At 47.7% G+C, this 25,811-nt stretch overlaps 1 protein-coding gene across 3 annotated transcripts in view; it reads left to right on the forward strand.

Moving 5' to 3' along the window:
- Positions 1 to 3,319: 3,319 nt before the first annotated feature.
- Positions 3,320 to 25,811, forward strand: part of NPAS2 (neuronal PAS domain protein 2) — a 198,258-nt gene continuing 175,766 nt past the window's right edge. For 2 of the 3 annotated variants that reach the window (XM_061431680.1, XM_061431682.1), the window contains exon 1: positions 3,320 to 3,398. The gene's annotated coding sequence lies outside the window, so the exon portion shown is untranslated. Of the gene's footprint in view, positions 3,399 to 4,051; positions 4,139 to 25,811 lie in introns of those variants that run through there. The other variant, XM_061431681.1, reaches the window with a different exon arrangement.

Here is a 25,811-nt window from a genome sequence, read left to right on the forward strand (position 1 = left end):
CCTGCCAATGTAGGAGACACAGGAGACATGGGTTCAAGCCCTGGGTTGGGAAGATCCCCTGCAGAAGGGAATGGCAATCCACTCCAATATTCTTGCCTGAAGAATCCCAAGGAAATAGGAGCCTGGCAGGCTCCATGGGGTCGCAAAGAGTCAGACACGGCTGAGCACACACGCACAACTGCATACACTAATATCGGTCCCAGATTTGAGCTAGTACTGTAACTCTTGTAATCATCCACATGTTCTCACCCGTGCATAGCACCATATACAGATACTTCTACTGTATATATTTTGAGAATTTAACCAGCTAAATATTTTTAATCAGGATATGCCACAACTTCTATGAGAGAAAAGGATATCTGATTAGACTGCAAAAACTTCAGATAGTTTCTCTGCTACCTTTAAAGATTGATATAACCAACTAGAATGAATCATTTCCTCTCCCTCCCACCCATAAATAGTCATTCTTTGAAAACTAGCTGGGGTTCCTGGATGTATCACTGCAACATTCATTCATTAATAAATCCATGTTCTTTTAAAGGACGAACCATCTGAGACTTGAGAATTTCCCCAAATTGACAATGTGGTTTTGCAATAATTTCTTTTGCTCTAGGCTGTACATTTGGAATAATGCACAGATTGAGCCCATGTGACTTTGTTATCTGGCTGATGAAAAATCCTAACAGCGATGTCACTTCCTCCAGGAAGCCCATCCTTATTCCCTCTCTTGAACGCAGGTCACTAGGTCTTGTGGCACTCACCCTATTGGCCTCCTCTTTATCCCTGCCTCCACATTGTAAACCCTTCTTGTACAGACATAAACAGCTGTCAAGTTTCCCTCCATTGCTCACAGGACAGGCCCAGCCTGATTCATGAGAAGCCTTCAACAAATGCCAGTTAAAGGAACTGAACTGCCAAGTGCAGAGAATGAACAGGAGGAAAATGTCCCTCTTCAACTCTGCTTGGGTCCTGACTGGGTTCTCTGCTGCAGATCCACTCCCCTTTATGCTCAGACAGGTGGAATTAACACTAGGAGACAGGATGGCATCTGGAGTGAGTACAACGACATATACAACATCTCCATGATCAGAAGGCAGGAGCCACACATTTAATGGGAGATCCTACCAGGCAACAGGTGAAAACAGACCCTAGCAAAAATACCTGCTGCACGGTGGGGCAGCTGCGCCTGCTGGATTATTTCTGCAGATCATTTGTTTTCTAAAAGATCATTTAAAGATGGTTCAGCTGGTTCCCAAAAGGGAGAAGGAGGAGGGAGCTGAAATCTCTTTCAAAGCAAGAAAGGAAGGGAGGTGACTTTAAATTCTGCATTAAATCCGGTTAAGAGCATAGAACTTTATCCTTTAGTAGATATTAGTCATAGCCTCACAGTAAGGGCAGGGTGAAACCTACTTGCCCGAAGGAAAGGGAGGGGGTAGAAAAACAAAGCAACATAAAGTTTTCAAATGTTCTCCTTTTGGAAAGGGAGGGACTTCAAAACCGCAACGTGCCAAATGCCTCCTTCGCCTTCTTGAAAAGCCCTACAAGCCTAAGAATAACAGCTTCTCAGGATGCGCAAAGCTCCTGAGGGCTGATTATTTTTCAGGAAGAGAATTAGACAAAAATAATGCAAGTGGGAAATAAAGAGAATGACCTACTTTACAGGGGGGAAAAGGGAGGTCTGTGTGAACGTTTTGATCTAATTGACAGTGCCGAGTTGCATGCCCAAATAAGGCGCTGTGGGTCGGGTCTGCGCTGGAGAGGGTTTGTCTTGAGCTCGGAGAAAATAAAGTCAGGGCCCTGGAACCGAGTGGGGGGCCCATCTGATGTTCTGAGAGGCCTGGGAAGATAGTGTGATGGGACAGGACTGGTGGGGGCACTTTCCTCTAATTGTACAAAGGACCCAGGGACATCTGAAAAAGGCAGCTGGGCGGCGAGCGCTGCGCCAGGCAACATGCCTCTGTGATGTCCCGGGGGTGACCTCGCGGGGATGGGGAACCTATCGCCTCTTTGGGGCTTCTTCCCTGGCGCCTAGGATGGACAGGGGTTCGTGAGTCTAGAGGAGCCGGGACACCGTTCCGGGCCCCGGGGCGCGTGGTCTTTCTTTCCCACCCGACTCTGTCTCGGAGCCCCGCAGAGGTTGCAACAGCAGCTTCGGGCTCCCCGGACTGTTTATGCGCACGTGTCTGTGTTCGCTGTTTGCGGGAGCCTTGCTGAATGCCTCCTTGTTTTCTCGCGCGCACTGCTCCAGCTTCTTTTTTTTTTTGGATTCTCGCCTGTCTCCTCCCACAGAGGGGAAAAAAAAAAAAAAAGGTCACGTATGTTTGGAAAAATATGTAGGTCAGTGGAACATTTCCTGCACTGGTGCAAAAGGAGAGGAGGGCAGCGGGGGAGGGGAGGGAGCCGCAGCTTGGAGCTCCGGGTGCGCGCTCCTGGCCGCGGCCCCCAAGCCCTATAGGAGGGGCTCCTTTCCATCCTTGACCCATTTTCTGGACCGGCTACGTTCGCTTCGGAAGAAACAGTGATCGTTCCTCCCCAGCAGGCGCCGCGGTCCTCTGCGCTCGCCTGCGTCTCCCTGATCCCCGCCCGCAGCTCTCCGGGAAAGCGCAGTGGTCTGCGCGCAGGGCTGCCCCACGAGGACGGCGTGTTGGGGGCCGCGGTGGCGCGCTGGCCCCCCAAAGCACTGGACAGCGGGGTGGCAGCGCGCAGGGGAGGGCGATTCCCCGCCACCCCCACTGACAACTTGAACGGGACCTCCACTGGCCTCTCCTTCGGACAGTTCCCCTCTAAGCACATCCCGTCCCCGCCCCGCACCCTCGGCCGGACCATGCCGCGCGTCCCCGGCAGCCGCCCTGCGGTGGAGGCCTTGGGCGCGGGTGTCTCCGCCGCTCAGGGAAGCTGGGGGGTGGGAGGTGGGTCCAGGGGTCCATCTGCTCGTAGGGAGCGCAGGGTGCTGGTCCCAGGCTGGGTCGCGGCCAGGGCCCGGCTTGCGGCCAGGAGAGACCCGGCCGGCTGCGGCCGCGGGAGCGCAGGGAAGGAGGAGGAGGAGGAGGAGGACCGAGAGGAGGCGGGAGGAGGGCGGGGGAGGAGGAAGAGGCGGCGGCGGCGGCAGCGGCGGTGGCGGCGGCGGCGGCTCCTCTCCCCGCCGGCTCTGCGTGCGGAAGAGTTTGCCGCGCGAGCAGCCGGCCTCCCGCAGGAGCCTAGAGACGCACGGCGGCGGCGTAGCTTTGAGACCCGCAGCCGCGGCGGCGGCGGTAGCAGCGAGAGCAGCGCCTCCCGCCGCCGCCCGGGAGGAGCTCGCCGCGCCCGCTCGCCGCCTCGGCTCCCAGCGGCGGCGGGAGGCGCGTCTCCCGGGCCCAGCCCGCGCCCGGCCCCGCGGGGCCGCCCCGGCCCGCTCCGAGGTAAGGGCCGAGCCCCGGGACGCGGGGCCCCCGGATGGGAGGGCGCGCGCGCAGGTTCGTGGGACTTGATCACCTGCCTGCCGGCGCGGTGGACGCACGGAGCGGGGAGGGACGCCCCGGCCCGGGACTGCGCTTCGCCGGGGGCCTGGGGCGCAGGGCGGTTGGGTCCCCACCCCCAGCCCCTGGTCCTGCAGCGGGAACATCGCGTCCTGCGGGATCGCGGCGGCGGCCGGGCGGGTAGTGTCCGTGTGCGTCTCGCCGTAGGAGGCAGAGGATGAGACACCCCGATCCGGGGGTGCTCAGAGAGTACCGTCGGGATGGGTGGAGGCCGTGCCCTGGTAGCAGCCTCGAAGGTCGCCCAGAGGTTTCCCTGAGCCCCATCGCGCGCTCTCCAGAGCGTGGGGCGCCGGGGACCCCCGGAAAGGGTGGCATGCGCGCCCCGGGCCCACGATCTCAACGGGTCCCTAGATTGGAATTGGTTCCGGGCCATAATGGGTGCCGAGCCTGCACCCTGGACACGCATAGCCCGGCCCTGCTCGCCGCCTTGCTCCCCAGGTTGGATGCCAGCGCGTTGTTTTGTTGGGAGGTGTGCTCCCTCCCACGAGCCGAGGAAGGAGGCTTACCTTTGACCTTTCCAGAGATCCGCACGGAGCGGGTAACCTGGGGGTAGGGAGGTGTACGAAAAGGCCAAATTAAAAACAAACCCCTCTTCTCTATCTGCCACTCCTTAACTGCTTAAGGTAAGAAAGTTTGTTTTCAGCCCCATGGTTCATAAATAATTAGTAACCAGCTCTGTTGATTAAGCAAGATGGAAACCTTAAAAATACACACGCACTTCCAGAAAGTCTAAAAGCTGCCACGGTTGTATCCAGGAGGCTTTAGTTCGCAAAGTTGAAAGCCCCTGGGTTCAACAGGTGTTCAGAAGGGGTCTGGAAAGAGAGAACTCGGTGAGTTTGGTCTTTAATGCCTACTCCTTTGATTCATTATATTGATTGGCCTATTTCTTTACGGCAAAATATGGAGTAGTTATTAAATTAATTTAATTAGCAGAGACGAACTGGTCATAATTGATCATTTAGAACCAGAACCATTTTTTTCCTTAATAGGAGGGTTTTCCCCGTTTGGACTTTGCAGTTAATTAGTTCTAAGGCAGTTCCTGGCAGGGTTGAGCTCTGTCCATCCCTCTGTCTAGGAGACACAAACTAACTCAGTCCCTGATCAGTGAACTGACCAACTCATTATGAGGTGCATTAAAAACACAGCAAGTTTTAATTGTTCTTCCTTGGGAGGTGCAAGTTCAAAATTCAAGGGCAAGTTTAACTCTGGCTTTCTGTCCAGAAGATTTCTTAAAGGAGAAGTTTGCCAAAAATTAACCCCGAAATGTATTTTAAAGTAACTGCAATAAATATGATGTTTAAAAGAGCTATTCAGGCTTGGATCACTATTTTGCAAAAGCAAAAGATCTGTTTGATTGCACAGCTAAAGCAGGACTGGTAGAAGTATTGGCATTTCTCAGCAGTCTACTTAAAGATTTAGTTAAAAATAAAGTGTACGCAGCAAAGGCTTTCAATAATCGTCTTCCGTCTCTTAGAGAGATGCGAAGTGTGGCTTAGAGGAATTGTAAATACACTGCTTTTAGCCATTTTCTCCTTGGAAATCGATGCATATATTTATTTGCTGATCTGTCCCACTGCAGCAGATGTAAAATTAGTTTTGATTCTCAGTGCTCCCCATAGTGACTCCCATGGAGGCCAGAGAAGGGAATATATTCTAGAGGAAATATGTTACAAATAAAATGTTACCTCCCAAAGAGTTAAACATGCCCAGAAAAGAACCAAGTGAGGCATCACTAATTAGCATGTTGAAAAAAAAATTCCCTGATTGGAAGTGAGTGTTCAGATGGTGGCTCAAGAATTCATCTTTCTGTAGAAAATAACAATTGTTTTAAGCTTATTTGATTCTTGTTAAGAGTTTGGGCCCTTTTTACTATTTCTGGCTATGTAATAATGAAAATGATAAACAAACTAATAAAAATAGTGTAAAATGACACATATCATCTGTTATATGTCATGATGAAGTTGAATTCATCTTATTTTTTGGAACAGTCTTTTTTAACTCTTGGTAATCTTTATAGCTGGCTGTTAGTACTGCTACTAGTTTTTAGGTTACACATTCAAAATTAGTGATTTCTTTCAGATTAAAATAACAATGCATGCATATGCTCTTTATATCTTTATATGGTCCTTTATGTGATCCTCCATATACCTATATATGGTCATTTTTCAGAAGTCTGGCTTTTGAACCTTAAGCTTCTAGAGGGCTAAGTCCTTTTTCTTGATTTTTAAAACAAGCATATATTTTATCCTTTCCATGAAAAGTCGGCTTTTCCATGGTGATCCGAGCACTGACTGTCCCTTGCCTGATCTCAGGCACAGAGAGGCATTTCTTTCCCAAGAGAGGTCAGATTGTGAGGTGTTGAAAATAGCCCAGTAACACCGTATTCTTGGCTTTCTTACGGCCACGGTCTAATTGGCTGCATTAAAGAAGCATCTGATGGAATTTTGCATCTAAGTAGTGGCAAAGATACACGTTACTTGCTTACAGAGGTGTTTGACTAGCAGGTTCCTGATCTTTACTCTTATGTGTAGCAAAGATAGGAGACCACGTTCATATTCCATCCAGCATCTCACCCCTAGGAGGCCTTGTTCATCACTGATGCTCAATAATAAGTAGGTGTAGGAAACAAGCTGACTTGTGGATGACAGTTATCCAAAGGGTAGAAATTGCTGAATGCTAATGGGGTACTTAACTCTGAGTAATTCTAGTTTAAATCTGAAGATGATTAATAGCACCTTAGAGCACTAAATAAACACTTATTAAATGTGAACATATGTTTAAAGGGGGCATGTTTTTAATGCAGTCTTTAAGGCACTACTGTTTCTCACTGAATTCTTTGAGGTTGGGGACCACTTGGCATTGTAAGCAATCTCTTAGGGGAAGTTCCCTCAGAGATCACTTGAACTTCTGTGGGTCATAAGACAATGTGTGGTTTTCCATAAGATGATTCAGAATAGAAACCAGAGTTTAATCTTCTATGTTGATGTGAAACAAAGCAAAACAAAAATGTATTAAAAAAAAAAGGAGGGTGCAGAAGATGGTATGTCAAACTTTACAGTGTAGAGTAGCATTGATTGTCTGGGGACCTTGTGAAGGGCAGGTGCTGACTCAGCAGGTCTAGGTTGGAACCTGAGAGCCTGCATTTCTTAAAAGCTCCCACATGCTCCCGAAACTATGGCACTCTAGAAGGTTCTGGAATGTTGTCAACCCAATTCAGCCGGTGTAGCATCTACTGCATAGAAGGACCAGGTGATAGAAAAAGAAAGAACATGGGTCCTCCCTGGCCTCCAGGAACTGACGCAATGAGAAAGAGAGAGTCTTTCTAGACTGAACTGAGGCTCCGGGACACTCCTCTTCAGTGTGGTGGTGGCCTGACAGGGGCCCAGGAAAGAGGTTTTTTCTGGTAGGGCTCCCACACTGGCCATCCTTGACCTCTAGTTTTCTTTGAATGAGAAGCTCTGTGACTCGCCAGGAAATAAAATGCAGATACTGAAATCAGACAGATCTGGGATAGCCTTCCTGCTCAGCTACTGTGTGACTTGGGGCAACTTTTTCTTTAATCTTCCTGAGCCTCAGTGTCCTAGTTAGAAGAATAGTGGGAATAACGCTTACCTCATCAAGGTAGGTAGGATGACCAGTGAAGGAGACACATCAGAATAACAGAAAAGTGTGTGTTAGTCACTCAGTCACGTCTGACTCTCTGTGACCCCCTGGACTGTAGCCTGTTAGATCCTCCATCCATGGGATTTTCCAGGCAAGGATACTGGAGTGGGTTGCGGGGTTGCTTTTATTACTGCTGATGGGAGAGGAGAGGCTTTTAGGCATGGAGGAAGAAGAGGTTCCTAAAAATACTTTTGCACATAGTTCACCAATTAGAGATTCCATTTGGTTAATCAGCAAACCCAGGGCTGGCAGGAGAGAACCCGGCCCGGGGCTGGAGCGCGGGCAGCCGTGCAAGGTAATGGATGCAAAATGGGATGATGAGTAGCACCCACTTCTCCACTCTTCTGCAGGACCCTGGCTTCTGGTGAGCCCTGCTGGTACCCTTCTAGCAATGTATTTACCTGAGGCTGTTCCCGGTACTCACCCTGTAGGTTCTGTTGATCAAGACCGACTGGTGTTGGTGGTAACCAGGCACGCCTTAACAATATGTTTCGGAGGGAAGGGCATTGGTGTGTCCCTTTCTGGGCCCTTTTAAGGGTCAGAGCCATCCATCGGCCCTCTTCAGTTTAGTGGGAGTTCCCTGAAGGCAGTGCAGCGTGAGTGGGAATTCGCCACCCAGCACATTATACTTCATGCTCTGAGCTGATTACTTCCTCCTGACTTCTGGGGAAGGCAGATGTTCCACGGCAGAAGTCTCCTTCACCCTGACTTTAGGGGAAGTCATCTGGATTTCCCAGTTGGCACGAATGGTAAAGAACCTGCCTGCCAGTACAAGAGATGTAAGAGGCGCAGGTTCGATCCCTGGGTCAGGAAGATCCCCTGGAGGAGGAAATGGCAACCCATTCCAGTATTCTTAGAGCCTGGAGAGTCCCATGGATGGAGGAGCCTGGAGGGCTACAGTCCATGGAGTTGCAAAGAGTCGGACGCATCCGAAGTGACTTAGCATGCAAACTGGGCAGCCCTCAAAATGCCTCCACCACTATTGCTCTCGCGTGTATGTTTGTGAGTTCTGCTTACTACTTACAAAGGACACTTCTCTGCTCCCATTCCCACTCCTGCTCCGCCAAAATAAACCTTGAAAACCAAGTGCAAGAGAACGGCAACGGGTTTGTGGCCCTGTGATGTGTATGAGGGAAGGACTAGTGATTGAACCCAAGGCCATGAAGAGGGTATGATAACAGGGGAAGTGTCGGGGAATACTTAAAATGGAAACCAGAGCAGAGGCGGGACCCAGGGTTCCAACTCTGTGGGTGTTGATGCTTTGATGAAACCATGGGGGATTATGTCCCAGGTCACTGAAAACCGTCCAGGCTTCCTGTGGACACAAACCCCACTAAAGGAAAGCAGGTGACTGAACCCACCTGAGTGATCCTTCCAGCCTCCTCTGAACCAAAACCCGCACAGGGCAATCTCAGGAGGAATCTCTGTACCCTGTGAGACTCATAATATTGAGAACTGGAGAACACTGCAAATGTTATTATTTTTCTGTTTTAAATGTATACTTATTTTTTGGCAAGTACAGAAAAGATTGAAGAAAATGGAGATTACCCACAGTCTCAAGGTGTATTACCCTTCATTCTTTTTTCTGTGCTTAAACATTTTTTTTTAATGTTAAATTTAAAAAATGATATAATCTTATAAAAATTTCACACAATCCAGAACCAATTCTAGTAAAAAGATCCCCTTCACCCTCTGGCCGTACTAATGTTGTTCAGTCACCAAGTCGTGTCCGACTCTTCTTGACCCCATGGACTGCAGCATGCAGGGCTTCCTTGTCCCTCACCATCTCCTGTAGTTTGCCCAAGTTCCTGTCCATTGAGTCAGTGATGCCATCCAACCATCTCACTCTCTGTTGCCCTCTTCTCCTTCTGCCTTCAGTCTTTCCCAGCATCAGGGTCTTTTCCAGTGAGTCAGCTGTTTGCATCAGGTGGCCAAAGTATTGGAGCTTCAGCTTCATCATCCGTCCTTCCAATGAGTATTGAGGGTTGATTTCCTTTAAAACTGTCTGGTTTGATCTCCTTGCCTTTTAAGGGACTCTCAAGAGTCTTCTCCAGCACCACAGGTCCAAAGCATCAATTCTTCCACACTCTGCCTTCTTTATTGTCCAGTGTTTTTTTTTTTTTTTTTGCCTCCTAGAAACTTGATTTTGCTCAGGGGTCCACTCTCCTCCACATGTCTCAGGGGTAAATCCTGATTGGCTGAGCAACTGCTGGTGGGCCTGCAATCCCACCAGTGATTGGCTTAGGGTGAACAGGTGGCCCTCCTGATCAATCAAACAGGAGGGTAACTTAGTGGGCGGCTTTCCTGACTCTTAAAAAGAGATGTAGGAGGAACCAGCCACTTTTTTTCTTCTGGACACAATGCCTGTAAGTGGGGCAGCTGTCAGCCAACAGAACGGGCTGGGCCAGGTCCCAGCTGACCTGCCAAAGAATGCAAAGGTGAAGAATGGGGCCTCTACAGTGCCCCTGAATTACCCAAGAGGAAGCTCTGATTTGGGACCTTCCTAACCTCTTAAAGGAGGTCAAGTTGGATTTTTTTGCTAGTTGTAACCAGAATCATCCCAACTGACCCATCCCTCAGCTCTCCTCCCTGTTGGAGAGTTGATTGTTGCTAACCATGCGGGTGTAATCTGCTACTCATTTTCACTGCATTTACGTGTATACCATGTATGTACATTTTCTTTTCAAACTAACATTATTCATTTTGCACATTTTATTTAGTGACTTGTGTGTGTGTGTCATGAGATTTGGGGGGTCATTTTTTTTATATCTACTTTATTCTTTTTAAAGGTTACATAGTTGCACTCAGAGGTATGGCTGACACATAATTGATTTAACCCATTCCCTATTGTTAAACATTTATCATTCTTTATTTCTTATTGTTCAGTCACTCAGTCATGTCCAACTCTTCTTGATCCCCAAAACTGCAGCACGCCAAGCTTCCCTGTCCTTCATCATCTGCTGGAGTTTGCTCAAACTCATATCCATTGAGTCAGCGATGCCATCCAACCATCTCATCCTCTGTCATCCCCTTCTTCTCCTGCCCTCAATCTTTCCCAGCATCAGGGTTTTTTCCAATGAGTCAGCTCTTTGCATCAGGTGGCCAAAGTATTGGAGTTTCAGCTTCAACATCAGTCCTTTCAGTGAATATTCAGGGTTGATTTCTTTAGGATTGACTGAGTTGATCTCCTTGCAGTCCAAGGGACTCTCAAGAGTCTTCTCCAGCACCACAGTTTGAAAGCATCAATTCTTCAGTGTTCAGCCTTCATTATGGTTCAACTCTCACATCCATGCATGAATACTGGAAAAACTATAGCTTTGACTGTACAGACCTTTGTCCACAAAGTGATATCGCTGCTTTTTAATATGCTGTCTAGGTTTGTCATAGCTTCTCTTCCAAGGAGCAAGCATCTTCTTTTAATTTCATGGCCGCAGTCACTAACTGCAGTGATTTTTGAGCCCAAGAAAATAAAGTCTCTAACTGTTTCCATTGTTTCTCCATCTTTTTGCCATGAAGTGATGGGACCAGATGCCATGATCTTCATTTTTTGAATGTGGGGTTTTAAGCCAGCTTTTTCACTCTCCTTTTTCACCTTTATCAAGAGGCTCTTTAGTTCCTCTTTGCTTTCTGCCGTTAAGTGTGGTGTCATCTGCATATCTGAGGTTATTGATGTTTCTCCCAGCAACCTTGATTCCAGCTGTGCTTCATCCATTTCACCTGATATACTCTGCATATAAGTTTAAATAAACAGGGTGACAATATACAGCCTTGTTATACTCCTTTCAAAATTTTGAACCAGTCTGTTCTTCCATCTCCAGTTCTAACTGTTGATTCTTGACACTCATACAGGTTTCTCAGGAGGCAGGTAAGATGGTCTGGTATTCCCATCTCTTTAAGAATTTTCCACAGTTTCTTGCGATCCACACAGTCAAAGGCTTTAGTGTAGTCAATGAAGCAGATGTTTTCCTGGAATTCTCTTGCTTTTTCTGTGATCCAGCGGATTTTGGCAATTTGATTTTTGGTTCCTCTGCCTTTTCTAAATCCAGCTTGTACACGTGGAAGTTCTTAGTTCTTATACTATTGAAGGCTGGCTTGGAGAATTTTGAGTATTACTTTACTAGCATGTAGAAAGAGTGCAGTTGTGCGGTAGTTTGAACATTCTTTGGCATTGCGTTTCTTTGGGATTGGAGTGAAAACTGACCTTTTCCAGTCCTGTGGCCACTGCTGAGTTTTCCAAATTTGCTGGCATAGTGAATGCAGCACTTTCACAGCATCATCTTTTAGGATTTGAAATACCTAAGCTGGAATTCCATCACCTCCACTAGCTTTGTTTGTAGTGGTGCTTCCTAGGGCCCACTTGACTTTGCATTCCAGGATCTCTGGCTCTAGGTAAGTGATCACACTATTGTGGTTATCTGGGTCATTAAGATCTTTTTTGTGTAGTTCTTCAGTGTAATTCTTGCCACCTCTTCTTAATATCCTCTGCTTCTGTTAGGTCCATACCATTTCTGTCCTTTATTGAGCCCATCTTTGCATGAAATGTTCCCTTGGTATCTCTAATTTTCTTGAAGAGATCTCTAGTCTTTCCCATTCTATTGTTTTCCTCTATTTCTTTGCCCTGGTCACTTAGGAAGGCTTTCTTATCTCTCCTTGCTATTCTTTGGAACTCTGCATTCAGATGGGTATATCTTTCCTTTTCTCCTTTGCTTTCCCTTCTCAGCTCTTTGTAAGGCCAGGACTACTTCCCAGGGAACCACGACTTTATTTCTACTTTCTGACTATTATGAACATTGTGTTAACTTCCTGATCTGTATATTTTCAGATACATTTCAGATTTTCCTCTGGGATTACTAGTGGAGTATTCCTGGGTAAAGAGCCATACCTCTTTGAAAGACGGATGGATGCTGCCAGGTAGATGGCTGAAACAGTGTTGAAGGATGCTGTATCCCCATGTTTTAAGCCTACATGCTCAGTTGTGTCCAACTCTTTGAGATCCCATGGACTGTAGCCCACCAGGCTTCTCTGTCCATGGGATTCTCCAGGCAAGAATACTGGAGTGGGTTGCCATTCCCTTTTCCAGGGGATCTTCCTGACCCAGGGATCAAACCCCCATCCCCTGCACTGGCAAGCAGATTCTTTACTACTAGCACCACCTGGGAAGCCATATCTTAACCAAAATCCAAATCACTGAACATTAAATGCATATGTAATTTTAATGGCTACATGATAGCCCATGATAATTGTTGTTGGAGTGTTTCATTGGCTTATGAAGACACACGAGAATATTGAGATGGAGGCTATGAAAACTGACTAGACATAATTAACCTTGCTGTAATCTACAGAGAGTTCTAAAATGGTGTTAGGAGACACACTCCTCCAGTGATCTATTTCCAAGAAAACTGGAAGGAGCCTTCTAGTTTTCCAGACTCTTCCAGACCCTTTCCAGCCTTCCAGACCCTTCTCAATCCAGACAGATGGTGGGCTGCCCAAGCATCTTTCTTTTTAAAAAAATTTTTTTTAATTTATTTTCAATTGGAGGATAATTACTTTACAATATTGTGTTGGCTTCAGCAATACATCATCATGAATCAGCCATAGGTATACAGATGTCCCCTCCCTCTTGAACCTCCCTCCCACCTCCCACCCGATCCCACCTCTCTAGGTTATCATGCCCAAGCATTTCTAAGAAGCTTTGTTATTTCTGGGATCCACAGAGTTTTTAACTCTGATAGGCGTTTGTTCAGTGAATAAACAGTAGTCATTTAAACAAAGATTTCATGCATTGCATGAAGCATAGCTGAAATATGAGTTTGCCGTATGAAATTTTCCAGTTCTGTAGAGAAGAGAGGAAAGCAAATGGGATGGATGAAACTCATACGACATGCTAGTCACATTTTCCCACCTTAATGCAGAGGAGAAAATCTAATGTTTCAAGGAAGTCCCCAGGGACAGGGTGATTCCATTTCAAGTCTGGTGCCTAATCATCAGTCCTCCAGTGGCCCTATGGGTCTTTGGAGGTAGTGTCACTAAGAGCCCGTTTCGGTGAAATTCAGCTCTGTCTTTAACTAGAAAATCCCAGTACTTGTTCAATTTCAGTCTTGGTAGCTTCAATTTTCCTCTGGTTTCATTCTGCAAGGTTAAGGCGTACTTAGAAATAAGCAACACGATCAGTGTGTTCATGTCACAGTGTGAACAGTCAGCCTGGCTGTTGTCAGTGTGGGGGGCGGGTCAGACATTACTGAGCCACCCAAGACATTTTTGTGAGGAGGTGGGTTGGAGTGAGACAGGGAAGAATCCATGAGGCTACTGTGTTGATCCAACAAATCGTGTATCTGTTGCATCAACACCTCCATACATGTGTGTGTGTGTGTGTGTGTGCATGTGCGTCCGACTCTTTGCAACCCCATAGACTGTAGCCCATCAGGCTCCTCTGTCCATGCAGTTTTTCAGGCAAGAATACTGAAATGTTTTGCCATTTCTTATTCCAGGGTATCTTCGAAACCCAGGGATCAAACCTTAGTCTCTTTGTCTCCTGCTTCGGTAGGCAGATTCCTTGCCACCTGGGAAGCCCACTGTCTACAAAAGGCATGACCTGTGGGGGAGGGGTTGGAGTGAGGGATAGATTGGGAGTTTGGGATTGATATATACACAATGCTATATTTAAAATAGGTAATCAACCAGGACTGTATAGCACAGGAAACTCTGCTTCAGTTCAGTTCAGTCGCTCAGTCATGTTCAACTCTTTGTGACCCCATGGACTGCAGCATGCCAGGCTTCCCTGTCCATCACCAACTCCCAGAGCCTACTCAAACTCATGTCCATCACGTTGGTGATACCATCCAACCATTTCATCCTCTGTCGTCCCCTTCTCCTCCCGCCTTCAATCTTTCCCAGTGTCAGGATCTTTTCTATGAGTAGGTTCTTCACATCAGGTGGCCAAAGTATTGGAATTTCAGCTTCAGCATCAGTCCTTCCAATGAATATTCAGGATTGATTTCCTTTAGGATGGACTGGTTGGATCTCCTTGCAGTCCAAGAGATTCTCAAGAGTCTTCTCCAACACCACAGTTCGAAAGCATCAATTCTTCAGCGCTCAGCTTTCTTTATAGTCCAACTCTCATATCCATACATGACTACTGGGAAAACCATAGCTTTAACTAGACAGACCTTTGTTGGTAAAGTAATGTCTCTGCTTTTTAATATGCTGTCTAGGTTGGTCATAGGTTTTCTTCCAAGGAGCAAGCATCTTTTAATTTCATGGCTGAAGTACTCTGCTTAATCCTCTGTGATAACTGAAATGGGAAGAGAAAAAGACCCATGTGTATGTATAACTGAATCACTGTTGCTGTACACCTGAAACTAACACAACATTGTTAATCAACTGTACTCCAACATGAAATTTTTTAAAAAGGAAACTGTGAAAAATAAAAGAGAATTCCTCAAAAAAAAAAAAAAAAAAAAAGAAAATGAAAAAAGGATGGACTCAACAAATTAAAAGACATGGCCCCTGGGGTCATCATCATTAACTACATAAGATATCTGTTTCCCTGGAGATCATGTTTGAATAAAACTGTGAAGAAAATGTAAAACCCCCAGCATTGGTGTGTGTTTGTGGCGAGGCTGGAGTGTTGCCGAGAATGAGTTGTTGGGTAGCTCTGGACTGTCAGTTCCTCCAGAGCAGAGATTACTCTTGACCTCGCCAAGGTTTTCTTCATGGTCAGGCAGGATTTTATTTCTGTGGTTCTCCTTGCTTCCCTTTTGCAGGGATGGTCAGAGAGACAAACCCATTCACAGAAAATTGGCATGGCAGTTTTGTAGAGGTTTTACGATCTCTACAGCTAGAGAAGTCTCTCCTAGTTCCAAACTTGTCGAGCCCTTGGCGGATAAAAATATCTGGGATTTATGGCTGAAGACAAACTGATGTCATCTGGGGTGAGAGAGCTTCCGATTGTTCAGCCCCTTCTAGGTCTTCCCCATGGTGTGTCCACTCTGGCCTGTGGCTCTCGGCTCTCAACACTGAGAGGGCGAGGTGGTCCTGCTCTGGGTGGTCCCAGGATCCTGGAAGCACTTGTCACCCCTCCACTCCCTCTTGAAGAATCTGTTGCTCACTCCCAAACACCAGGTCTACCAACAGAGGGTGGCAGCTCGGAAAAAAACCTCCACCCTCTGACTGTCACTCACCTTCACTTTGACTGCATCTGGGGAGGCTCCACTTTTGGAGACAGTGTCCAGGGGAATCACAAGACCCCTCAATTTTATTTTTTTTTTTAGTTTTATTTTATTTTTAAACTTTACAATATTGTATTAGTTTTGCCAAATATCGAAATGAATCCACCACAGGTATACCTGCGTTCCCCATCCTGAACCCTCCTCCCTCCTCCCTCCCCTACCCTCCCTCTGGGTCGTCCCAGTGCACCAGCCCCAAGCATCCAGTACCGTGCATCGAACCTGGACTGGCGATTCGTTTCATACATGATATTATACATGTTTCAATGCTATTCTCCCAAATCTCCCCACCCTCTCCCTCTCCCACAGAGTCCATAAGACTGATCTATACATCGGTGTCTCTTTTGCTGTCTCGTACACAGGGTTATTGCTACCATCTTTCTAAATTCCATATATATGCGTTAGTGTACTGTATTGGTGTTTTTCTTTCTGGCTTACTTCACTCTGTATAATAGGTTCCAGTTTCATCCATCTCATTAGAACTGATTCAAATGTATTCTTTTTAATGGCTGAGTAATACTCCATTGTGTATATGTACCACAGCTTTCTTATCCATTCATCTGCTGATGGGCATCTAGGTTGCTTCCATGTCCTGGCTATTATAAACAGTGCTGCGATGAACATTGGGGTACACGTGTCTCTTTCCCTTCTGGTTTCCTCAGTGTGTATGCCCAGCAGTGGGATTGCTGGATCATAAGGCAGTTCTATTTCCAGTTTTTTAAGGAATCTCCACACTGTTCTCCATAGTGGCTGTACTAGTTTGCATTCCCACCAACAGTGTAAGAGAGTTCCCTTTTCTCCACACCCTCTCCAGCATTTATTGCTTGTATACTTATGGATTCTGACTGGCGTGAAATGGTACCTCATAGTGGTTTTGATTTGCATTTCTCTGATAATGAGTGATGTTGAGCATCTTTTCATGTGTTTGTTAGCCATCTGTATGTCTTCTTTGGAGAAATGTCTATTTAGTTCTTTGGCCCATTTTTTGATTGAAGACCCCTCAATTTTAGAGTTAAATGAAAGTGGTGGCCTTGATGAGCACAGACCCCTCCCCTGCACCTCACGGCCTGGTCCTGCCTTCTCCACTAGCTCAGTCCACTTTTTCACCTTCGTGGCTGTTATTCACCCCTCGGCATGCTGACTCTTCGTTCCCAGAGCCCCGAGCCCTTCACTAGCTCTTGGATGACTAACAGGATACTTCCAGGCAGGGCTGCAGCCTTCACTCTCTAACAGTTCGGTTAGGACCCAGTGGTCAAATCACTGCCCTGGCCCACATGCATGAGTGTCGTTTTCACGACTGAGCCTGAGCTCTGACTGGTGCGTGAGCCCCCTGCACTCCACACCACCCGCAGGGCCAGCAGATAGGCCATCAGGAGGCTCAGTGGGAGAAACAAGAGAAGACTCTTGACGTTAGTTCCTGGCTGCTAAATACAGCAGATGTGGTTGGCTCAGCAGTGTTCAAAGAAACGCGGCAGCACCCAGCTTCCTGCGCAGGGGCCCCTGGCAGCTTTTGGTCCTCTACCCACCTGTGGGCAACAACTCATTCATCTTCATCCTGAGTGTCTAGGTGCTTCCCTGGGAGGTGTTTGAGGCTGGATCTGCCCTGGCAGGTCCTCCTCCTCCTTGGCCAGGGCCTCCATCCCTCATGCTCTGAGAGCAGACACCCACGTCTGGACAGCAAGATGTCCATCCCATTTCTGCCCACGTAGGAGGACCTGCGCCACTGGTTCATGTGGAGTTATGGGGTGGGGGTTTTCTGTTTCTCCGCTTATCTCCCTGGGCCTTGACTGCAAAGGCATGGGGATTAGTGGGGGCTTCCCTGGTAGCTCAGCTGGTAAAGAATCCACCTGCAATGCAGGAAACCCCGATTCCTGGGTCAGGAAAATCTCCTGGAGAAGGGATAGGCTACCCACTCCAGTATTCTTGGACTTCTCCAGTGACTCAGATGATAAACAATCCGCCTGCAATGCAGGAGACCTGGGTTCAGTCTCTAGGTTGAGAAGATCCCCTGGAGGAGGGCATGGGGACCTACCCCAGTATTCTTGCCTGGAAAATCCCCATGGACATAGGAGCCTGATGGGCTACAGTCCATGGGGTCGCGAAGAGTCAGACATGGCTGAGCAACTAAGCACACTACATTTTACAAAGAATAGTTCCTTTTGTGATCCTAGTTTCTCTGAAGCCGTGCTGAGTTTGCACCAGTCAGCTGTGCAGAGTGGTCCGCCGGCTAACCTCTGCTTTTATGGACCAAACCCCTGCTTTCCATGGGTACCACGTGTCTGTGCTCTTGTCTTTTTGTTACGCAGCAGAGTCTAGTCTACCGGGTCGTGGGGCGGCTTCGTTAGGATGAACTCACTTGAGGCTGTGTTTGTGTTTTCTAACAGCTCCGGTTAGCAGCCCTTATATATGTGATGTGGTCTGCTTATATGAGACACCTATGGAAGCCGGAAACCTTTTCCTCCCACGTGGCAGCGCTGACCTATGACCCGATTTTAGATCGCAGCGTGGGAGTGGTCATCGCTGTGCGGGTCAGCGGCATTGCTTTTTCGTCTTTATTCGTGCATAGCTGATGTGTAATGCCATATGAGTTTCTGGTGTGCAACAAGTGATTCGGTTATACATACATACAGACTCTTGCTCATATTCTTGCTTTTCCTTGATGGTCTATCACAGGATACTGAATAGAGTTCCCTGTGCTGGATCTTAGGGTTCAGTTGTTTATCCATCCTGTGTATAGTGGTTTGTAGCTGCTAATCCCAAACTCCACTCCACCCGTCCCTACCCGCCTCGGCGGGTAGAGGAGTCTGTCCTCTCTGTCTGTGAATCTGTTTCATGGATAAGTTGATCCGTATCCTATTTTGGATCCCATGGGTAAGTGATACCATGTGGCATTTGTCTTTCTCTGTGTGATTACTTTGCTTGGTATGACCATTTCTAGGCCCATCCATGCTGCTGCAAGTGGCATTGTTTCATTCTTTTGTATGGTGAGTCAGCATCTTTTCACACTGACTTCATGAAGACAGTTTGTGGCCAGTAGCAGAAAGTCGTGACACCCTGACACAGTCGCAGTGGCCAGCTGACCCAGGCAAGCCACATACAGCCCAGAGCCCCGTCTTTTCATCTTAATAGGGAGGCGTTGGTACTGAAGGCTCAGGGAAGAGAAAGGATCTGCCTGCCAAACAGGAGATGCACGTTCGATCCCTGGGTCGAGAAGATCCCCTGGAGGAGGAAATGGCAACCCACTCCAGTATTCTTGCCTGGAGAATCCCATGGACAGAGGAGCCTGGCGGGCTACAGTCCATGGGATTGCAAAGAGCTGGGCGTGACTTAGCAGCTAAACGACAGCATTGATACTGAATGGGGAGAACCAGGAGAAGAGAATGTTTATGAAAGAGTTCCATAAAAATGAAAAGTTTTAGTACTGTTCTTATTACTCACTGCTGTGACCAGCTTGTCATTCAAGCTTCCCCACTTCCAGCTGGGGTACATGCCAGCCTCAAGGTGATTGCTTTTTGAATGAAGTACTTAGTTGGTTGTGTTTTTTTCCCCCACACACAAGGTACATGCTAACAATTAAAAACACAATATAGGCCAGTGTTCTCTTGAAAGCTAACGTCATGGGAAAAAGTGAAATCCTTCAACTGTAGATGCCAGACACTTAGGATGTCTTGGCAGTTGCTTGGCATTGCAGTTTGCTTTCGAAAGCTTTTGCCATTTATAAGAACAAGGTAGCCTGATAACCTTTGGTGTCCAAAAATTCAAACTAAATCAAATAGACTCTGTGTATTCCCATGAAATCTAAGATTTTATGGGATATGTGGGACATTTCACCATGATAAATGTGATGTGCTGTTTCTTGTGACCTTTAGTTTTCTTTTTTTTAAATGTAATTTCATGCAATTTTATTTACATTTTAAATTGGCGTGTAATTGCTTTACAATGTTGTGTTAATTTCTGCTGTACTATATTGAGCATCAGCTATACATATGTACATATATATATCCCTCCCTGAACAGGGTTGACCAGGGGAATTGGGGCTGAGCTCTGATCACCCTGGAAGGGTCCTGTTACCTTCTTGCCATGGCAGAATTTGTTACAGACCCAGGAGTGGTAGTGGGTTTAGCCACCAAGTCGTGTCCAACTCTTTGAGATCCCATGGACTGTAGCCCACCAGAGTTCTTTGTTTATGGGATTTCCCAGGACAGAATACCAGAGTGGGTTGCCATTCCCTTCTCCAGAGGATCTTTGAAACCAGAGATTGAACCCATGTCTCCTGCAGCTCCTGCATTGCAGGCAGATTCTTTACAGCTGAGCCACCAGAGAAGCCCTAGCAGACTGAGACAGGGCCTCAAAGATCATCCAGCACAAGGTAACTCACCTTTTTCCATATGAAAATTAGAGGTTCCGAAAGCAAATGGGACTCTCCCTGTTCCCAGAGCCCGGGTCCTGCAGCCTGGCCGACCTGCTCACCCTTCCAGAAGTTTCCATACTTCCCTTTCTCCCTGAGACCTGAGGCTGTTGCTTCTCAGCTGAAATCCAGGCAGTCGCAAGGATGAGGCTTTCCCTGGCTTCGGCTGGCAGTCACTGCCCAGAAGTCCTGGGAGAGGGGAGGCCTGCAGCCCGGAAGGCCACCCTCACCCCAGATCTGTCTTATCTCTCTGGGCGCCACACAATCTGCTTGTGACCGTCAGATAAGGGTGTCAGAGTCCCGGGCTGCCGGGAACAGGGAGGGACAGGCAGTGGCAGGACACGGATCGTCACTTTCACTTCTGGAACCTACTCTCTGGCAGCTGCTGACATCTGACTTCCTTCCAGATAAAAGCGCAGGGCTCACTCAGGATGGAGGACGAAATGCCTCTTTATTTGAACAACTTCCCAAAGGGCTTCTCACGTCTGGGTGGCAGGGCCGTGGGGGTATGTGTTGACCGTACTACCTTCCCACCCTTGAACTTTGTCACATGCACCCCCTGGCCTCTGTTTATCATGTGTGCTCAGTCGCTTAGTCATGCCCAGCAGTTCGCGGCTCCATTGACTGTACCTGTCAGGCTCCCCTGTCCATGGGATTTTCCAGGCAAGAATACTGGAGTGGGTGGCCATTTCTTCCTGACCCAGGAATGGAACCCATGTCTCCTGAGTCTCCTGTGGTGGCAGGTGGATTCTTCACTGCTGAGCCACCTGAGAAGTGCCCTCCTCATCTAAGGGCTAAGCCCCTCTGTTCACAGACCTTGGCTCCTCAAAACATAATCCTCTATCTTCTCACTTTGTACCCCAACCTTTCCTCTACAGACTTTCTTCTTGTCTTAACCCTCTCCAGCCCGATGTTCCCGAGACTTTGTGGGTTAGAACCTCGAATCCCAGATCTGATATTTCAGAGAACATCAGGTGCCTCTGAAGTCACGTGTCCCATTGCGGTGGGAAAAAGAACACTGCGAACCACATCCATCAGAGAAGGTCGCACAGGCTGGGTGGAAAGAGCACGTGACAAAAGGCAGTCTGATTCCATGTTAGTTAAAACATGGGAGAATGAAATGAATGAACTTTCTGTCAAATAGATGCACGGCGGGTGGGTGATGGTGGTGGGTGAACACAGTGCTTACAAGTCAGGGGGTTAGTGTGTGGGCTGTGCTGGGCTTAGTTGCTCAGTCACGTCCAACTCTTTGTGACCCTGTGGACTGTAGCCGGCCAGGCTCCTCTGACCATGGGGATTCTCCAGGCAAGAATACTACAGTGGGTTGCCATGCCCTCCTCCAGGGGATCTTCCCAACCCATGGATTGAACCCAGGTCTCCTGCATTACAGGCAGATTCTTCACTGCCTGAGCCACCAGCAAAGCCCAAGAATACCGGAGTGGGTAGCCTATCCTTTCTCCAGGGGATTTTCCTGACCCAGGGATCGATCCAGGTGGATTCTTTACCAGCTGAGCTACCAGAGAAGCCCAGTGTGTGGGCTGCCTGCCTTTAAATCCAGCTCTTCTGACCAGCTAAGTGCAACTTAGGAAAGTGGCTGAAACCCAGATCCTCCCTTTCTTCCTGTGACCCATAGGGATATGGTGGTGCCTACTTCTTGCTGTTATCCTGACGCTTAACTTAGAGGCTGAAGTGGTACCTACTCCTTGCTGTTGTTCTGAGGCTTAGCTGAGATGCTATAAGCAGAGCCCCTAGAGTTGTGCTGGCTCGCAGGAAGCAAGCCACGCCACTTACTGTCATTATTCCATTCTCTACAGTGAACGTCTGTACTGGGGCCATTAGACGCGTGAAAATGTTGGGAAAAGTATCAAAAGTTTGGAGAAAGCAGGAAAGCATGATCTCCACCTGCATGGCTGGAATTGGCACAGGGCTGTGTGGGGACAGGAGGCTCGACCAGTGACTGGTGACTAGGTCAATAGTCAGACTGACCCTGCAGAACAGCACCGAGACCCATGCACGTGCGCGCGCGCACACACACACACACACACACACACAAACACACACAGGATTAAGCCCGCAGGTGCCAGGAAAACTGGCGTGTGGTCTCCCTGGGTATTTACATGCCCAAAGAGATGGGAAATATCTCAGGGTCATAAAAGCCCAGACATAGGAGACTCTCTGACTCCTGGAGATATTTTATTTACATTCCTGTAGGTCAAGGTAAGAACCCAAAGTCCTTTCCCTCCCATCTCAAGGGAGCAAAGATTTCTTTGCCTCATTCCTAGAGGCAGAGGGAAGCGCACATAAGTAGACAGAATCCTTGGTTTCCCCTCCCACATCTCTGGGGTATCATCTGCATGTGCAGGAAGTTCCCACTGGTTCTCATCACTGTGCCCTGGAATTTGGGTCTGGGGGTGGACCCTGCAGGGTGGACACTCTGGCTGTCGGTCTGTGTGTATCAGCAGAGCGCCTCTTCCTGGCCCTGGCTGCCTCGTGTTCCTGCAGTGTTCATGTATATAAAGCACAGAACTAGGAGTGGGCAACATCTTAGACCTTGTACCGTTTGACAGGAAGCCCATGTAAATGGGTGCTTTGCAGGCCCCCAGAACCCTGAGTCCCTGTCTGTAGGACGTGACTGAGGACTGAGGGAGCTGGCTCAGCACACAGGCTCCAGGTGGCTCCAGGTGGCCTCACCGGTGTTCTTTCTTTCACCAAAGAGACCCAGACAGCAGTAAATAGCTAAGTTTTACCAATAATAGCTGGATTCTTTAACAGTAAAGTACAGGCCTAATGAAATGACTCTGTCCCAAGCTGTTCATGAAAGGAGTGAAAAAATGCTGGCGTGTCCTGGTGTTTCCATTTTTGATCAGCCTCATCTGGGAATTTAATACGTTTTCTGATCAAAGTCCAAAGTCTCTGCTTTGCTTCAGCTTTAATCTTCGGTTATAAAGACACACACACACACACACACACCAGGTTACAGCCAAACTGATTTCATTTGGAGGGTTGGAGTGGTGGATAGGGAATACATATCTAGATAAAGAGATAATCACTGACTTCATCATAGGAAGGTGTTTGGACAGTGCTGCTGCTGCTGCTAAGTCGCTTCAGTCGTGTCCAACTCTGTGCAACCCCATAGACGGCAGCCCACCAGGCTCCGCCGTCCCTGGGGTTCTCCAGGCAAGAACACTGGAGTGGATTGCCATTTCCTCCTCCAATGCGTGAAAGTGAAGTTGCTCAGTCATGTCCGACTCTTAGCGACCCCATGGACTGAAGCCCACCAGGCTCCTCCATCCATGGGATTTTCCAGGCAAGAGTACTGGAGTGGGGTGCCATTGCCTTTTCTTTGATGTTAACAATGTTTTCAGTGTGAAGTATTTGATATGTTTGAGATTATTTTATTTTATATATGGCATTTTATTCATTGTTTATTTGGCCTGGAGCCATGTTTTCTGTTAATGCTTATGTCAAGAAAAAGAAGGAAAATAAATTAATTCAAAAGCTTTTCAAACTCCAGTATTAACTTCTTTTAATTAAAAAAAATGTTTGTTCCCCTTAAGGAAGAAGGTGTCATTTATAAAAAGGAGTCTAAAGGATCCCCTTACAAAGGAGAATGGATGGACTTATGAAGGACTCCTGTGTGGCTGAGCTTGGCTCTCAGAACTTCCTTTATCATCAGTGAGTTGTTTGGACCGGTGGGAAGATAGAGCCTTGAGAAGCTGCTCCAGAACTAAACAGGTCCAACTTCAGTGTCCTACCTTTCCAAAGGGAGACAGAAGTGGATGGTTCAGGAGGTCAGATGCCCCCAGAAGAAGAACGAAAAAGTGGCCTGCCTGACCTGGCGCGGCCGGAGATGGCCTTGCCATTCAGATAGAAGGCCACGCCAGCCTCCCCGTCTGCAAGCGCAGAGGCTTGCCAGCTCATCTTTCCTTTTGCTGCTGTTTAGTCCCTAAGTCGTGCCCGGCTCTTTTGTGACCCCATGGACTGTAGCCCGCCAGGCTCCTTTGTCCATGGGATTCTCTGGGCAAGAACACTGGAGTGGGTTGCTGTTTCCTCCTCCAGGGGATCTTCCCAACCCAGGAACTGAACCCTCGTCTCCTGTGTTGGCAGGCGTATTCCTTACCACTGAACCACAGGGGAAGCCCAAATTTTTCCTTTAGTTCTGACCTAATTAATGTGTGGTTTGTGTCCTTAGGTCCATAGTCAATAAAGTAGTTTAACTACTCAACTCACCCAGCATTTACAAGTTCCCACTGTGCCAGGTGCTGGGGTGCCCCTGAGGGTCGGCCCCCACAGGGCTGGGGTGAAGAGGCTTGGTACTCAGAGGAGCCTAGGATGCTTGGAGACTCAGAGCAGCAAGTATTTGGGGGGCGGGTTGGTTTTTAATTTTTATCATGTTGTGTTGGTTTCTGCCATACAACAAGGCAAACCAGCCCTCTAGAGCCTCTCCCTTCTCGCCTCCCTCCCCTCTAGGTCATCACAGAGCACCTTGTGTTATAGTGTTAAACAGCAATTTCTCTCCAACTGTCCACTTTACACATGATAGTTTACACATGTTGACGCTACTTTCTCCATGCGTCCCACTCTCCCCCTCCCCCACTGGGTCCTCCAGTCCCTTTTCTACATCTGTGTGTCCGTCCCTTCCCTGCAAATAGGTTCATCAGTACCATTTTTCTAGATTCCATCAGATCAGATCAGATCAGGCGCTCAGTCGTGTCCGACTCTTTGCGACCCCATGAATCGCAGCACGCCAGGCCTCCCTGTCCATCACCAACTCCCAGAGTTCACTCAGACTCATGTCCATTGGGTCAGTGATGCCATCCAGCCATCTCATCCTCTGTCGTCCCCTTCTCCTCCTGCCCCCAATCCCTCCCAGCATCAGAGTCTTTTCCAATGAGTCAACTCTTCGCGTGAGGTGGCCAAAGTACTGGAGTTTCAGCTTTAGCATCATTCCTTCCAAAGAACACCCAGGACCGATCTCCTTCAGAATGGACTGGTTGGATCTCCTTGCAGTCCAAGGGACTCTCAAGAGTCTTCTCCAACATCACAGTTCAAAAGCATCAATTCTTCGGCACTCAGCCTTCTTCACAGTCCAACTCTCACATCCATACATGACCACTGGAAAAACCATAGCCTTGACTAGACAGACCTTTGTTGGCAAAGTAATGTCTCTGCTTTTGAATATGCTATCTAGGCTGGTCATCACTTTCCTTCCAAGGAGTAAGTGTCTTTTAATTTCATGGCTGCAGTCACCATCTGCAGTGATTTTGGAGCCCAGAAAAATAAAGTCTGACACTGTTTCCACTGTTTCCCCATCTATTTCCCATGAAGTGATGGGACCAGATGCCATGATCTTCGTTTTCTGAATGTTGAGCTTTAAGCCAACTTTTTTACTCTCCACTTTCACTTTCATCAAGAGGCTTTTGAGTTCCTCTTCACTTTGTGCCAAAAGGGTGGTGTCATCTGCATATCTGAGGTTATTGATATTTCTCCTGGCAATCTTGATTCCAGCTTGTGTTTCTTCCAGTCCAGCGTTTCTCATGATGTACTCTGCATATAAGTTAAATAAGCAGGGTGACAATATACAGCCTTGCTGAACTCCCTTTCCTATTTGGAACCAGTCTGTTGTTCCATGTCCAGTTCTAACTGTTGCTTCCTGACCTGCATACAGGTTTCTCAAGAGGCAGGTCAGGTGGTCTGGTATTCCCATCTCTTTCAGAATTTTCCACAGTTTATTGTGATCCACACAGTCAAAGGCTTTGGCATAGTCAATAAAGCAGAAATAGATGTTTTTCTGGAACTCTCTTGCTTTTTCGATGATCCAGCGGATGTTGGCAATTTGATCTCTGGTTCCTCTGCCTTTTCTAAAACCAGCTTGAACATCAGGAAGTTCACGGTTCACATATTGCTGAAGCCTGGCTTGGAGAATTTTGAGCATTACTTTACTAGTGTGTGAGATGAGTGCAGCTGTGTGGTAGGTTGAGCATTCTTTGGCATTGCCTT

This window comes from Bos javanicus, chromosome 11 (assembly GCF_032452875.1).
Source record: "Bos javanicus breed banteng chromosome 11, ARS-OSU_banteng_1.0, whole genome shotgun sequence".
NCBI classification, from domain to species: Eukaryota; Metazoa; Chordata; class Mammalia; order Artiodactyla; family Bovidae; genus Bos; species Bos javanicus.